Source organism: Diadema antillarum, unplaced genomic scaffold (assembly GCF_040938485.1).
Source record: "Diadema antillarum isolate AM-2024a unplaced genomic scaffold, OU_Dant_1.0 seq00001630_RagTag, whole genome shotgun sequence".
In the NCBI taxonomy this organism is placed as follows: Eukaryota; Metazoa; Echinodermata; class Echinoidea; order Diadematoida; family Diadematidae; genus Diadema; species Diadema antillarum.
In genome coordinates, this window is record NW_027272339.1 from 1776 (window position 1) to 19992 (window position 18217).

The following is an 18217-nucleotide window of genomic DNA, read 5'->3' on the forward strand; positions in this document are numbered from 1 at the left end:
AAGCCCTTTGTTCTCCTGAGGGATAACACAAATTTCCTATCAAAAATCATCAGCAAAGAAGACATGCATGAGTATGTTTTATGTTGACATGAATTTGAGTTAAAATTTTACCCTCCATTACAGTGTCCCCTCTCCATGCAGGAGTGACAACCATTCAGCATAGCATTTTGTGATATATGAACACTTCTCTTGATTCTTTTGTTTCCCATAGTCCCTTTGAGCGTGTCTTGGTGGAAAACAAGCTCCATGGCCTGTCACCTAGCCTGTCAGATGCTATTGGGAGCATCCCGCGATGGCAGCTGATCCAAGCGGCCCTGCCCCACCTCATGCACTGCTGCGCGGCTCTTCTCAACAACAGGGCCAAGCTGGTCATGCTGACAAGTTGGGCGTGGCAGAGACCAAGCTGCTGTACACCCTTCATTGGGTACTCCTCGATGCCCCCGATGAATGTGCCCAGGAGAACAGCTCAGATGATTCCCAGAGTGACACTTCTAGCCACATGGTCCTGGAACACCCACTGACCACGCTCCAACTCTTTGTCTACCTGTTTGCTCCGCTGGTCTACAGTGTCAAGGAGTCTGATCTGACGTTTAGGTTGGAGAGTGGCCTAAAGTTATGGCGTGCCTTGTGGGATCACAAACAGCCGGACATACCGAGTATGTCAGGTTTGGTCAAACCAAGACGTATCATTCGTGTTGGGAGGCGGCATCACCAGATGAAAACGAGTCCAGTCATGAACAAGGTGGCGCCAAAGATAGAAAATAAGATAGATGAGGTGGAGGAGAAGAAAGAAGAGGAGCCCGAGCCGAAGGAAGAGAAGAAAGACCAGGAGAAGGAGCCCGAGAAAGAGGAAGATGAAAAGGAGGAGCACCGACCTATTGTACCCCTGGCGGACATATCAGAGGTCAGTAGGTTGAGCACTCCTGCAGATGTTCCTTCAGTGAGCCTGGAAATCATTTGTGAGATGTGCAACACTCCTGTCACAGGCAACCAAGCCTGCAGCTGTGGGAACCTGAAGGTGTCTTCAGGATTCAACTATGCCCAACTCCAGGATGGCCTGAAGGCAGTCCAGAAGCGGAAAGATTCCGACCCTAATGCGTCGAAGATGGCCCCTCGATCAGCACCTGTGGACTTTTCCCCTCCTCCCATTCGGAAAGTGCGTCCTCAAACATTGGAATTGTCGGGAGAGGGCAGCAACAGCAAAGATGATGTCGGAAATCATGATGACCATTCAAATACGACGTTTACTCCGCCATCTTCTCCTCCTCCTGAGATACCGGTCAGGCGATTACCTCAGCGACTGAACGATGTCTGCTCTGCAACACTGTTTGATGTGTCGGTCTTGCGTTGCCTGTTTAGCCCACACTGGGCTGAGGATGGTGTCTACTGGGCTCTGACATACATCTTAACTCGTCTCAGACAGATATCAGATGAGACCATTGCGGCAGAGCGGGTGAGGCAGAGAAGCAACTCCTCGCCCATCCCACAAATCACTGTATCACTCTTCAATCCGGCTCCTGGCCCGCCACCAAAGAAATTTTCAGTTCCGACTTCATACATGGGAACATCGCTGGACAGTGCCTTTCGCATGGCCGAGGTTCGGCAGAGAGAGGCACAGGCATTCACGGGCTCACCTAAAAAGATTAAACTGGATCAATCTCCATCCAGTTTTGCTCCACCCAAGAAGGTCCATCTGGTGGAGAGAAAGGGCTCAATTGAAAGGAGGAACAGCATTGAGCGCAAAGGCGGACCAGATGCTGTGCGCACTGCCAAGTTTCCTAGGAAGACAGGGCGAGTTTCTGGCAGAGCAAAGGTGGGAAGCTCCCTGGTACCAAAGCTCATACAGGAGGAAATTGAGGAAACCAAAGGAGTGAATTCCAGCATAGACTGCAAGCTTGATGAGCACACAGCAGACACAAATCCACTCATTCCGTCCCAAGAGGAAGCGAAGAACCCAGGCTTCGCCATTCCTAAACTAGAGCCATTCAAGTTTAAGATTGATGTGATTCAGTTGAAAACCCTACCCTCCTTGATCAAAGCTGGTGAGCAGAACCAGGATAATTCTCCTCATTGTGATGTGAATGAACATGAGCTGACACACTCCCTTATTGAACCTCACCAGTCAAACATTGCACTGACAGCCTCTGCTGCCTCACTCGACATCACCAGGCCCTTAGAGCTTCCAGCAAGGCAGACGCTGACCATCTCACCCACCAGATTGACAGCTGGTAGTGAAAAGCAGTATCCCACTCCTCTCCCTCAACTGGCTACTGCAAACAAGTTCCTCCATCCCGCTCCACAGGTGTTTTCTGCAGCAGAGTGTGTCACTGTCTCAAAGATTGTGAACAATTCGATTTCATCCGCAGCCTCTGTATCTTCCACGCCAGTGTATAAATCGTTGCCAAAGCCAGCCCTCAAGTCATCCGTGCACTTGTCTACGCCGAGGTCCATCGCAACAAAGCTGCCGTGTTCACCACCTCCGAGATTTGTAACCACAGTCACTCCAGGATCTCCATCCTCGTCACCTGTGCCACCCACCCCTGCCGGACATGGTGCTGCTCCTGCAGTTCATTCTAAGAGCATCCAGGAGAGGAAGACCATTCCCATCCACCGGGCCAAAGCCCAAGTCTTGCAGGTGCCAGAATGGAATAACAGTGACCTGGAAGCGCCAATGGCGACCATCATAGAGCCACCCAAGAGACTTTCAAACGGTACTATGGTCCAGTCGGAGGTGGAGGTCAAGACCCTGCCAAAGCTGACAATTCCTCCACTTCCACTGTCCCCCAGCGCCAAGCCACCACCCCTGCCGCTGACAGGCCCGCCTCCCATCACTCCTCCTCCTGTCACCTCTCCACCAAAGCTCTCGCCACCGAAAAGGGAGCAGCCCAGGCTTGTCAAGGCGGCAGTGATTCAGGAGGAGGAGGTCCATGATTGGCAGATGATGTCTCCACAGGAAAATCATCCCACAAACAGTGACCATCTGCCTACCTATGAGGATGATCATGAGATAGAGGAGCCTACTGAAACTTGCGCTCTCCTCGTTCCACCACCGAGGGACACCACCAAGAACCCTTTCAATCCAGCTGAGAACTGTCCGACACCGGGAAACGATTGCGTGGGTCAGAGGACTACCTTGAATATTCCTGCTTCCCTGCTGCCGAGAAGTGCGTCAGATACATTTGTCAATTACACAACACAGGAAGAGCAAGAAGTGGCAGAAGCACCTGGTTCAACATACTACATTCAGGTATGTGTGCAAGTTGAAATGTAATTTCAAGGACAATATAAAACTGTTTTTTGTATTAAAGCTAACATGGGTTTCTGTTAATTCAACAGTGTATGATATATAATTGATGTACACATATTGAAAAGTTCTCACATGATTGACATCACATGCAAAGCTTTGATCAGTCATGTTCCCCATTTCAATCAGAACTGTCTCTATTAAGCATTTCCTGTATAGCCGTAGCTTATCTTGCAAACAAACTTGATGACAGGGGATATGATGTTTGGACCATCAAATCCCATTTATAAAGCTGCATGGTACCAAGAAATGTTTGTTATTGAGGATAGAAAGTTCCTTTTGATACCATCTCACAAAAGGCAAAATTGCGAAAGCAGTTAGCCGTTCTCCATATCCGATGTTTGCTTTGGCACTGTTTCACTTGTTGGAGACTTAACGAAATCGGATGAGAGGTGCAGTTTTGTGCGAATTTGGAACTTTCCCTTTGCCGCAATGCACCTTTTCATTTGCATGCAGACAGATACTAGTCGTAGGTGACATTACCTTTGTGTGAAAAGTATGTGCTCTCTACTGGAGATTGGCAACAAAAGATAGAAAATATCTTGAATGGACATATGTCTGTGCATTCTCTCAATGCACCATACAGGAGAACGGACACCTCAACTTCTCGGTTATCGTCAAGGCCCTCCACACGATCGTCACCAAGGAGACCAGTGCCCGGGTGTGCGACGTGGCCCTCAACATCATCGACACCCTCCTCGAGTTCAGCGTCATCAAGAAAGGTGAAAGGTCGAGCCCGCAGTCCAAGATTCCCGTGATCAAGGTAGAAGGAGAGAAGGTATTACGTCGGAGGATTCACACGCATTCTGTATCATGCATGACCCAAGTGGAGCCAGAAATCACCACCCCTTTCTCCTTTGAAAAAAGAGGAAATGTGTGTATTTATATGTATAAATGTACATATATATATGTGTATATATGTATTTCATACATATATTTTCATATATATACATATATACACACACACAGAGAACAAATGACCTTCTTTCAAAGACACAATATCACCCAGGAAACCTGTATTAACTGCAATTTTAGATTTTATAATATATTTATACCTATTTTTGTGCTTTGTCACCCGTCACTCTTGTCTTGCTTTCATGCCAGATAGTCCTGCACTTTTTTCTTGTTTATATATGTTTATTTTTTTTCCTAGATTATATATTGTCAAAAGATGTCCCCAATGCTATTCCTATGTGGCCCCCTGGTGACCTTTTGGACAGATGAAGCCCCTTGAAAAGTTCTCATTTTTATTTCTTTTTTTCATATTTTTTTTCCCCCTTGGATAAGTTCCCCTGTTGAGTATCCAAAATGTATAAACAGATTTTGTCGTACCAGATATCCCTCCTGAATTGTTTGAAACATTGATTTTGTGAGACATTGTACTAATATCTGTTCCCTGCTCCTTATGTTTTTTGTTTTTGTTTTGGGGGGGGGGGATTGCACCTAATGTCCACTGTTACGTCAATTAGGCACAAAATATGTATTACACACATGTAGAATGTAGTGATGTCTTAACGATGATGTGAATATGTCCCTTACGGTGTTCACATTATCCCCACAAAAATCTTATCAATTGATCACACTTGGATATTCCCGTCATATGTCCAAATTTATATATATATTTTTTTTTTTCAAAGCCATGTCGTAACTATGAGAAGGGTTTGATGTGCAGGAATGGCTTGTGTTTGGCATCATGATTCTAAATCAGTGCATTTATAATTTTTAAACAAAAGTATATTTCTCTTCTTTTCTGTTTTTTTATTTCCTTGACTAATATCTGCTATGAAACTGCATAATGTATACAGTATATATATACTCTAAATTTTGAATTTCCTTGATGGCAGAACTATGCTTTTCTGATCAGTGCATTTTGCAGCACATATGAGGCCCCGTCTAATAAAGTTTCTTGCCACTGATAAAGACAAATCACATGCTCTTTTATTCTGCATGCCTGTCATGCGTCTCCTTAGCTTGGTGCAAGCGTAACTACAAAATGCGTGCGGATTGTTCCGTCCTCTCAATATCGGTGAAGTGTTTAATCCCACTCATGCCAAGCCAAACCAAATACTGCTCATTAGTGCAAAGACAACCAATGAACTTCGTCTCTCAATATATTGCTGTAATTGTTGATAGACCCGTTTCTTTGTCGTTGTTTTCAGACGATGTTGCCAAAATTTCGAAATGAAATTAGCTTTGGGCTTGAATTCATAGGCATAAAGTGTTCAGATACTTTTTGTGGCCCATGTTTGACAGTGGTTGAAAAGAGATTTCTGCCTGTAGGTTTTTTGGAATGGCTATATAGTGAGATTAAACGCCCAACCACAACCTGTCAAATACTGTTGAAGACCTTTATGTAAATTGTTTCCCGAATGTCTTTTCTATCCCTCGTTTTAAAAAGTTCCTTCAGTAGTCTCCTACTCATAGGCATATACCGATGTATGGCTTCTGTTTTTATGCACCGACAACCTCTACTTGTGCTAAAGAGTAGAATTTTTTGTTTTTCCTCCTCCGTCTCTGTAGTATGTAGGTGTTCGCACACCAAAACTGCTTCACCTTCTGTATAGATCTTCCTGTTTCACCACTAGAGTGTTATTACTGTATGGCACCGGCGTCTCTTTGCTGGGGGCCCCTTGAAAAAAAAAAAGAGAGAGCAAAATGTCTCCACTATTCGTTTGGATCAGAGATGCAACAAGGGGTAAGGTATGGCGTCACAAACGAATGCAGCCGTGCAGATGGGGAGAGGGTTCGTGCAGTAGCTGTTCGAGCAAAATGTGTGTAGTGTGTGTGTGTGTGTGTGTACCTCAACCCTTACAGGGAGACTGTCTGTGTTTGTATACAAGGGATATACTCACATGCATGCAGGGCAAAATGTAGTGGGGACGGCTTGAAATGCTCATGTATCATACTCTTCAGTATTTTGAAGAAACTTTGGAAATGTAGGCATAACAAGAATGCATTGGTTCCCTTTCAAAAATCAAATGAAATTTCGATAGTTAATGGCAAACTCTGTACACTGCAAATGAGTTGACTGTTATGAAATGCAAAATACTCAATATAATTTGTTCTGTGAGCACTCACATTCATCTTATTTTCAAACACATGTAATGAGGACTCAATAATATGTAACCGTATTCATCCAGTATCTAATAGGGATTCAAGTGTTTCAAACTTTTTTTCCCCTTGTTTCTCAAATATTACTGCAGTTCTCCAGTTGCATTATCTATGGTAGCATGGGGAAAAATCCAGAAATAATGTTGATGGAAAATTACTCTGTAATTGACAAAAAAAAAAGGATTTAAAGAAAGCTGAAATTAGTTCCTGCCAAACAACAGGATATCAAGGAATCACTAACAATCTTTGTATGACTCAAGCCATACAAGTTGCACCTATGATAATCCCCGTGCACACTTCCTTAAACTGCTATAATAAGATGATAACGTCTGTATCTAACGAGGTGGCAATTCTAAGACACAGTCGAAAGAAAAGTAATGAACGAAGCCACTATGCTGCTCTAGCTAATCATTCTCGTGCCTTGCTCAAGGTGCTAACATTTGATTAGATGTGAGTAACACAATTTAACCAGGTGGCATTTAAGCTTAATGGAGATTAACTGAATGCGATTTGATATTAATCAACTCTAATAAGTTTTGAATAGATTAACTGGACTAAATTTGATGAAAGTCAACTTGTTCTTGCTTTGATATAGAATACCAACTGCTGTGTGAAACTTTTGCAGTGTTGTAAATACATGGTTTTGCATTACAAGGAACTAACTCAACAATCCTTGCAACTAGCCTTCAAACTATCTCTATATATCACTTAATAGAATATATACACTGAAAGTAGTACTGTACTAGAATTCATCAATAAAGGAATGGAGTTGTCAGTGTAGAACGGTGAAGGAAGGTAAAATGAGGAAATGCAAATGGCTGGCCTTCAATTTTGCTTGTCTAGTCAAAAGCAAATTGTCAGAGAATTCAAGACATGATGAATTTCATTTTTTTGTTTTTTGTTAAGCAACGTGAAAAGAATAATGGTGCTCATATTTCTGTGTTTACGGTAGCTGCATTTTGTCTTTTTCTTAATATATCTCTGCTGCATATCTTCTTTCTTATGATTCTCTGACTTCTGGTATTTACTGCATCTTGAGGATTACATACGTCATTTCTGAGAAGGATTCATCACATGCAACTTTATGTATATTTGAATTAGATTAAATTAGATTAGATAAAGATTCAATTCAATTCAATTCAATTCAATTCAATTAATATTCTGCTTCCAATATCACATTTTTTTTTCTGATACAGTGAACATACAGGTACTTTAAATGGAGCTTTTTGTTTACGATCATTGAACTTACTGAACTTATTGAACTTACTGAAGTGCCGCACATCCATCTTGGTAGTGTACCATGTAGAATGTAGTGCGGCAAGGGTGAGGGGCCTATTTGCCCTTAGTAACCCAGAAAATAAATTGAACCTGCAAAAATGAAAAAAAAAAAATCTCCAGTTATGATGGATTTTGAATAGATAGAGATAAAGAAAGAGACAGAAAAAAAAAATGCTTGTTCTGCCATGTCGACTCTCGTAGGTTAAGACAGGTCAGAAGGACGCGGACACGGACACAGCCACGAAGAGCATGGAGGACATGACGGTCCACAACCTGGTCATGCAGACGCTGATCCAAGTCTTCAGGGCCTTCGGCTGCCAGCACGGCTGTGGAGAAGGGGTCAGGGGTCAGCAAGGTGAGAGAGAAGTACTATGTGACTTGATTTTTATTTCATTTCATTGTTTGTGGAGGCTCACTGGTTTAAAGTCTACAGACTCCTCAGTCCTGATTGTGAGGTCCCTGGTTCAAGTCCTGGCTAATACAATCAGGGTTGTTTGCCTTCTGTCTCTATGAGGGATAATCTGATATGATATATGAAATAATGTATTTAGCACATCTTGAAGACACACACACACACACACACACTCACACACACACACACACTTGAACTTATGTATGTATGTATGTATGTATGTATATATATATATATATATATATATATATATATATTATATAAAAACATGTATATATATACACACACACACACATGAAGAATTTGATTGCATGATGGATTTGGCGCAATTTTCAAACATTTTAAAGTTAATCCATCATAGAGTGAAAAAGTAAAGCTTTTCTCGTAATGCCTCACTTGTTAACGAGGAATAGTCTTGAAGTTATGATTAAAAAATCACACATTTTCTTACTATTTTATTTGTATGTTAGCAACTTAAATCACAAAAAGCTCAAATTAGCAAGAATGGAGTTAACTCATTTTGCAGTCGAACTCTTCATATACTTGTACATAAATATTGTCAGTAATCTTCACACTACCTAAACAGAACAGAAGAAGAAGACGCAAGAAATATTTTTGTTTCATTAAGAAAGAAATTTATCAATTTGGTTTGCATCTTGGCTTTGATTGTCTTGCTGATATGTTTTATAGTAGTCTGTTTTAAGTCTATTCTATCAAATTTTCATTCAGTTCAGGCAATGTCAATTCTGTCGTGATTAAGAGGAGTGTAAGTGTCCTCATCATTGCCTTTTTAGGAATAATTTGAATGTCATTATTACCATTTATAGTGATTTCTATTAATTCAATCTGTCACTCCATGCAGTGGTAGGAGTGTTAAATGATATATCCTTGTGTTAAGAGAAAATTAAATGCAGACAGATGATTAGTTCCCTGCATGATACTCATACTTGTACATCAATCAGTGGGGGTAAAAAGAAAGAAGAACTGAATCAGCATAGCGGGAAATTTTCTGAGCGTTTGACTGCATGGCATCAATCAATTTGCAACTGGGCAATTCCGTCCAAAGAAAAGGAAATGAGTTCAGATTTTGTTCCAATAACAGTAGATCAATTGTCTAAATTTTCTATCTCTTGCTGAGTACCTCATTTGTTAGGTGCTGTTTTAAAGTGAGACTTAATGATGTGATCTAATTAACAAAATCAGGAAAGCTTACTCATTTAAGCTTTGTGTAGGGTCATTAATACGTGCATTTGCAGGTGCATGTAGAAGCCATCTAAAGCAGTATCTGAATTAAAAGGCAATACCCAGTAAATTATAGTTTCACTGCAAAATCTCCCCCGTGAAGAGATGCATCAGACATGCATAGTTTGTTTGTTTGTTTTTGGTTAGAAATGGAAGTTTCTTGTGTGTTTCCTTGTTCAAATCTATTCATGAACAGGTGTTTGATATATTTGTAAACATTTTGATATTTTGTTCTGAGGTGCATGTTATCATTATCAGCCAGAAGCAACATATATTCCAGTGAAAGATTAGTGAATATGTTACCCTTCACACGCAAAAAAGGGGGGGGGGGGAGCAACTGAATAGCAGAACAGAAGAAAACATCTATCTGCGAGTAAAAAACAAATTTTGTGCCATAAACCCTATGATGATGATAAAAGGGGGATTACTTAAACACCCCTAATCAGTTTTGCGATTTGCGTCGATGAGTTTCCGGTCTGGCAGGGCGACAAAATCAGATCCCATTGTTGTCTCCGCACACGGCGTTACACGCGATGCTGTGTCCATTAGGCGGCACAGTGCACAACGAGTCATTATTTATTGCATGCATGGACGACATCATATGCACACACATACACACTCACAGAGACTCACGCGCTCACAGATTTCCTTCAGCCTCAATTACTGGTTTCAGCCGCTGATGATTTGGATCCACACATGTTGACCGTCGAGTTAGTCGAGCAGCAAACGCGGCTTGCAAATTCTGCGGTTTTCCCATCAGGCACGTATTACCCATTAGGATGGTTTTTAGTAGATCTACTTGTAGGTCTGGAATTAATTTTGGGCATCACAGCACAGCAGATTGTTGTTAGATATTTCACAAATTTATTTGGAATATTATCTGCTATGCCCAAATGTGCACTGATTTAAAGGCAATGTTATCATAAAGCAGTAATCTATGGAAGTTCTTGAACTCCAACATGGCAAATTCTTGCTTAATTTTATCTCAAGTCACTTCATAGCTTCTTTGGATTCAGCATAGAATTACAGAAGTGGAATCATCTACAGCACACTGGGGGAAAATCTTGAGTTTGTGTACAATTCATACCCATTCTTCACACCCAGAATGTTAATCTAGTTTCATTGTACAGCACACACCAGTGTAGACACGAGGTTTATGAAGTGATATTTCAGTAATTTTCTTTCCCACTTTACAACCATCAAAGAGGTCTCCTCATGCTCACATTTGATAATGGCCTGTGCAAAGTACTTAATTTTGTCATGTCATTTCATATCTCCTTTAGATGTAACAGAGTATGGAAACTGACTTGTCTTTACATCAGAGGAAAATTCTTGCAATCTCATTTTTTAACAAATTTAATGCTCAAAATATCTATCTAGTTGTCTCATGCGCAACACATACTATAAGTATGAGGCTAATTTTCAATTACTGTAGTGGTTCCTTTTCTAATCCAAGACATCCCTCATGTTCATGTGTAATAATGACCTGTACTAAAATGCCTGACATATCCTTCTGTGTTTCTGCAATTATGTAGAGCAATTTAGTAGAGATGCAACTTGTTCATTATATCAGTACCATTGAATGAAGATGTTGATGATGAGTGTTTAATAATTTTCACACACTAAGCACATACAGTGTGTCTACTGTATGCTGTTAAGATTTCCATATCATTTCTAATTGTGATATTTTCATAAATAGAACTGTAACCCTTAATTGTGTCATAACATGAACCTTGACTGTTCATGATGATATCTTTCAATCTATTCCATTAGATTTAAGTGGTCAACTTTTAAACATGTGTATGATTAATGTACTCTGCCTGTGGGGTGAGGGGAAGGAGTAATTTTGAACATGGTATAGATAATTTAGTGGTTGGAGTGTTTTCACTTGATATGCACTTCATCTATATGAATGTCAAATCACACTGATTAAAATTCCATTGTGGTAACAACTTAATATTTCATTGACCTACTTCTAAGCTGTTGAATGAAAATTTAATGGTTATTAATTAAAACTGAACTGTCAACTTCACCCTTGATAAAAAGTAGGTATGCTGTCATCTCGATGGTAGACAACAAAGCAAAACAAAACAAAACAAATCAAACCATCAAACATTCCAGGCATACACTTGTAATCTGCAGTCGAAATTAAACATTCACACATTTCAAGTTTTCAGCATGTGGATCGTAGGAATGGCTTACTGTGAAAACATCATGTAAGTCAACAATTTTCATTCCCAAAGATGTACGGGCATAATAATGAGGCACCGATAGATTTATTCGGATCATAAATGCCTGAAACGGGCTCTAGAGGCAAGAGGGTTATACGGGCACCATTTTATGGGAGTTTCATCTCATGGCAGCTGACTTTAAGAACACATCCTCCGCATCTCTTGACATGTAAATTCAGGCAAAACCTCGAGTCTGGAGGCCGGGGCATGGAGTGGAGACAGGAAAAAAGGAGATGAGGAAGAAAGTGTGTGTGTGTGTGTGTGTGTGTGTGTGTGTGTTAATGTATGTGGATATGTATGTGTGTGTGTGTGTCTGTACATGTGTGAAACACCAGTCCCTCCGTACACACAGAGACTGCATGCCTAGTGATCCTGTGTGCGAGTGTGTGTGTGTGTCTGTACTTGTGTGTGTCTGTGCATGTGTGAAACTGTCATTCCTTGCAGACAGACTACACGCCTAGTGTGTGTGTGTGTGTGTGTGTGTGTGTGCTCACAGAGTGCTGAATCTTCGCTGTCTGGTTTTCTTCTGAGATATTTGGGGGGGGGGGGGCAGGACCAGGGAAGGAAAGAATGAGAACCAAAGCAGGGCAAATGGATGGATGGATGGATGGATGGGGGAGATACCAGTATTGCATATTGCCTGGCTTCAGCAAATAGCAGCGTGGGGCATCCCGTATTGCACTGGCATTCTCTGGATAAATTAACATACAAATTGGTTGCGGGGCTGTTAGAAGGCAGGAAGAAAATCAGCAGACAGCAAAGAAGCCAAGCGTTGCTCAAGAAGCAGAATATTGGGGGTGGGGTGGGGGTGGGGGTGGGGTAGGGGGTTTGTTTGCTGGCAGTGTGTCACAAAGAGCTGTTTTCCAAGCGGCTTTATGCACCAGTGTTCAGATTTACAGCGCTCAAGTTTAGGTGATGTAATAGAGGTCACTTTAAAGTTGAATATGTTTACCCTTCTCCCTAGCTTCTCTCTCTCCTCTCCTGTTGGTATTAAAGGAGACCTCCGGACGATTTTCAGAGTTTTACATTTGAACAACTATAAATTAGTTATACTGATGACAGAGTTTCAGAATTTGTGATAATTGGGATGAAGAATAAGAATATTTTCAAAATCTAGAACAAATTGCAATGAACAAGGGTGATGACATGGCAGAGTCACCATAAGAATGCATGAGTTGGGGCTCAAGGAAGCTGAACAAAAGAAGAAGGCATGCATAGATTATACACAGGTGAACTCACCAGCAAGCGGTATTGTAATGAAATTACACTGCTACATTTCTGAAATATGTGACCTTCTATGTCATCATCCTTGTTCAGTGTAATTTGTTTGAGGTTTTTCAAAGTATTGTTTCTCTGCTCAAGAACCACAAGAAATGCCACAAATATATAGGGCCTACATGGAGTTGTTGATTTATGTAATACATGATGTGAAATTATAAAAATCGTCTGGAATGTCCCTTTAAATTCCTAACATTTTTGTTTTCATTTGTTTGCTCCGCCTTGGTACGGTGTCCGACCATAACCCCTTCTGTGCCAGGGACTTTGGACAGTGTATACAATGCTATGGGGTTTTCTGTGCCACTTGATTCTCAAAGCACGCAAAGGGTTAAACTATTAGTCTGCCAACAATGAGTTCACATAGGCTGTGTGTCTTGGACAGTTTAAAAAAAAAATGCTTCAAATAACAACAACAAAAAGTAATTCATGTAACTTAGTTTACTGTTCATTATGTGTTGTACATAGGCAACAAAATTGAATACCGGTAGAAGATAAAGTACTAATTGTCCCGTCAATAACGTGTTCTAATATAGAATGATATTGCAGAAGGGTCCTATTTGCATTATCACATGTGCTCATGAGGATTACTAAGTAATCTCTAACTTCTCGTTAATTGCTTCCTTATCTACTGCAATTTTCCCTCATTCTGCTGCAGTTGCAAAAAATAAAAATGAAATAAAAAAATCTCAATTCTAGGGAGCATTTAGCCAATTATACAGTGAGTACAATGCCCCACATTTGTCTCTGTTAATTTTGCCACAAATTCTATGACATGGCATATCCACATGCTTTGACTGCCCTGCAAATCATATAGGCTGATTTTTTACCAGTGGTTTGTGAGATACATAACAAAAGTAACCTGTAACCATTTTGCTCTGGCAAAGTTAAAGGCATTTTTTACCATTTGTAGATGAAACAAAAACCCAGCTTTAGTGCTTCAAAATAGTTCTAAAATGTGAGTTAAGGATAGAAACAACCAATGTAAAAATGTCAATCAGTATAATCAATGTTAAGTATTGTTAAATATACAAAATGTGAACAATAGTTGTAATAAAATTGTTTCTAGAATAAACTGTCTACAGTTATGGTTTATTGAGAAAAATATTGATATTTCCTTATATCCTAGGCATTATTGCAAAAATTTTTATATGGTAGGATGTTTTGTGATACAACTAACCTAAGCATATGCATCAAACATGATAACTTGAACATTTTCTAAATCTCTGCCCCAATGGTAAACAGTACCTTTAATACATATTGCTGTTGGGATGACAAAACCTCATATCTCAGATATGTCAAGTGTTCAGGAGAGCAAATAAACATGCCAGCCAAAGCATTATAACAAATGGGATAGCCTTTCCTTTGACATGCTGTGGTGGCTTCATCTTTGGGGTAACACAGCTAGGATTTGGACAGGATGTCACTGAACTGATTTTCTGACAATTTATCCAAAAAATCAATTTCACTGAAATTTGACATACAAAGTCTTGTCACCTCAGCAACAAATTAAGTAAATGTTCTCCCCCTCCAAAAAAAAAAAGCAAAATTACGTGCTTAGGTTGGAAAAAAGCCCCATATTTTGTATCTGTTCTAAAAAAAGTCAAAAGTTGAATGTATCAAACACCTACTGGCTGAATTTCAAAATCTTGGAACGTTTCCAAGATATAAAAATTGGAAGCTTTTTAATCTGGCATGGTATGGAAAATTATGGGGTACAAGACAGAGGATGTCTCTGTGTGGCTATTTCTTGCTGTGTCCCAAATTCACATAGGAAATCTGAATCAAATCCATGGTTTAGATTTTGTCCATGGACTATTCTAAACAAGTGCGAAACAGGTACACGAGTGTACAATGTATGCATTGCACGTGCATGTGTCAACATCGATGCATAATATTGGATGGCCATTACGTAGTTGTCATACATTTACGCAGTAAAATTTGTAAAACCATGAACTAGATGTAGACTGCCTTAGAGAATTCTGGCCTGTGAGGATCACAATGAAAATTATGCAGGAAAAGGGAATTGCTGTTGACATTTATGAAATATCAAAAGTCATATGACTAATAAGGGCTAGCCATTGTGGTCATTATTATTCAATTCCTTGTGGTTTTGTGTGGGTTGTTTTCTTGGGCTCATTACACCCACCCATTTTATCAAAAGATGCAAGCAAGCAAATGAGCAAACGTGGAACAGTCTTCAATTATTCAAGAAGAACAATTGAAAACAGCCATGCAGAAGGTGGTAATTTACATGTCAGTGCTGCACGAATGGCTATTGTTGATGTTGCTGAAAAGAATGCACATTCACCCGTACATTCCAATCTGCACCTGGTTCATAAAGGAATGTTTATAACACAGTTTTCATGAAGCCCTATCCAGGTTTTCAATACCTCAGTTGTGGATCAATAATTTCAAGAGAAGAGCTGTGTTCAGGGGGGTGTTTCATCAACGCTTGTCAGCGCCGACAACTGTCGCCGTGCAGTATCTACATTACAAGCCATACAAACACAGCTCAGGTTAAACCAGACTCAATAACATAAAATGGCTCTGCCTTTCAGTGTAGACTGTGTTCCTACCCCCTCCCCTCCCCCCCACCCATCTTCATATTTCCCCTTCTCAATGATGCAAGTAACATAGCAATTAATCTATCGCCTCCTTCATGGCAAGCCCGCGGCATTGCATCTGCGGCTTGTGTCACAGCTATAGGTTTGCCCGGTAAAGACAGGAGAATATCCCGAGTATGTTTCCATGGCAACAGGATGTGGTGAGGCAGGGTGTATTGTGAAGACGATTCATATTCATCGGCAGAGAGAGCCAAGATGGTTTTTGACAGGAAAAAAAAATAAGAGGGATAAAAAAAGGGGGCGAAGATGAAGGGTATACTATTGCAGTAGCAGGTCCCGTCCACAAAAGATGTCCACCGGAATATGGGCAGGTGCATTATTAACTGCACAGCTGCATTACACAAGTGAATCTGTTATTGCTATATTTCATTTTCATCTATACTGCAGTTTAGATAGTATTTAGATGACCATCTATATTCAAGTGTAACATTTACTGCAACGTATTTACATTTTGAACTGGATTATACTCTCTGGTATTTGAAGTTTGACACAAGTCTTTTTAGAAAGCATTTCTTTTTTAAAATGAAAACTTGATTTCTAAAATGATTCATTTTTTGGAACAGACTTTTTTTTTATTTTGTCTTTCAGAGAATTGCTTTATTTGTAGTTTACATTTTGTTTTGGGATGAAAAGAATTCTATTTTCTCTGGATATGTGAGAACGCTACATAAAGTTTGAAATCAGCTTTTACACAGAGCTCTACATCTTTAACTGATGTACTTCTTTTCAATACCTGTGATAATAGTCCACTGCAAGCCAGTGGTTGAGAGAGAGACTGAATACTGCACTTGATTATTCGTGATTAGATTTACGCATAGATATATGCAGTATATTTGTACTCTGACTTTATAAATACCTTGCTGTATTGGTGAATTTCATGTGAGGTCACATTTATCAAACCAAGACCAGAAATGATGACAGTTGTGGGGCCGTTTTTGAAGATGCTCAAATGTGAAAAATGCTTCAAAAGTATATATGCGACCCTGCATCACAAAACGCACAGAAAGTCGCCAGACATGAAATTTTAGTTAAGAGAATAATCTACAAGAGCAGACTTTAAGCTTTAAAATGATGTATAACTCAAATCAAATGGACTCTCCTAACCTATCTAAATATTGGAAAGAAAACACACACTCAGGAAAAGTGTGAACTAAGAAAAGAGACTCTGAAGTGCAGTGTCTATTCTCTTTTAATAAGATGCATCACATTCACCATGACATTTATGCAATTTAATAGAAAAGACAGAAGTAAATGAGAGCAAAGCAAAGTATTTTTACTCAGTAATGGAGATGTGTTTACTTTTGTGACATGGATTTGTTGCACCAAGGCGTCTGTGCTATTTTTTGGATCAATTGTTAAGTGGAGAAAGATATCCATTAGCATACAGTACAATGTACATGCCTTTCGATGCATGCAGTGCAGAAAGTAGTACACTGTATACATGTAATTACTTCTAATGTGCATGACATTGAACAAGATTTATTCCATATCCAGACACACTGTATCAGGTAACAATAGTAGAGAAAACATGAATAGAATAGAAAGTGACTGGGAGTGCAAATGCAAATGCAGTACATGTTTATAGTGTCTATTGGTGTAACATGTATGATAATTCTTATATGCAGTGTGTCTTTGTATGTTGGTCCAACATGAAAATGTATGATTTTTATGCATGTTTGTGTATGTGTGTTTGTCTGTGGATTTGTACATGTATGTGCATGTGTGCGAGTGACATCTCAGCATGCTTCGATGTGGATGGGTTAATCATTTCCTTGTGTGTGTGAGTGTGTGTGTATTCCTATGAAAATATGTACCTCAGTACCTGTAGTCTAAGAATCAAAAACTGTCTGATGATCAGGAAAGTGGATTCAGACTCTCTCTCATCTTCCTACTATGATAGGATTGGATTGGATAGGATAGGAGCAATTACAGTATTCACAAATTGCTCTGTTATTCATGAATTTACTTCCAATTTTAGTGAAGCAATACTATCTACAATAAGTAATCTTTCATAATAGTGAACATCATTACTTTTCTCAAAGTACAGCCACAATTTGTAGTTTATTATACATGTAACTTCGGCCATTACTCTGCATAATATCATTTGACACATTGTAGAGAACATTGTCAATATCATTTTGTTCTTGGCAGTTTTTGTGCCCTTCACAAATGTCTGCAATTAAATCAAATTGTTTACAAATATCAATAAATCTTTGGAACGTGTGAAATTCACAGGTCATGTGTACGTCAAGTTTGGATCAGGTAGAAGATTGCATTCATTATCAGGGATGCCAAGTTCAAAAAATCTTTATGAGTGAGATTTTCATGACTCGGCATCGTTCGACATCTCGGCGCGCGAATGTGCGTGCAGGCGAGGGTGTAGGAGGGGTTTTTCCCCCTGTGGCCTCCCACGGTAGGGAGCTTTTTCAGTTTTCAGTGCGATCAGGTGCATACTAAAGTAACCATTTTTTACTTATTTTGAAAGACGTAAGGGAAATATACCTTCAATTGCAACTATCACTTTAATCTTTTGAGCTATGCTCCTTATTATAGGCCCAAGTTGCAGACTACTTGCCCAATGCGTGAGAAAAATGGGTGCCATGCGTGAGATCGTGAGACAGACCCTAAATGCTTGAGTCTCACGCAGAATGCGTGAGACTTGGTAGCTCTGCATTATAAATAGTTATTTTTTTGGTGTGTGTTTGTCTGTGTGTGTGTGTGTGTGTGTGTGTGTGTT

General features: G+C 39.9%; 1 pseudogene; it reads left to right on the plus strand.

Moving 5' to 3' along the window:
• Window positions 1–211: 211 nt before the first annotated feature.
• The window catches only part of LOC139711254 (protein unc-80 homolog), a 148191-nt pseudogene continuing 130185 nt past the window's right edge, over window positions 212–18217 (plus strand).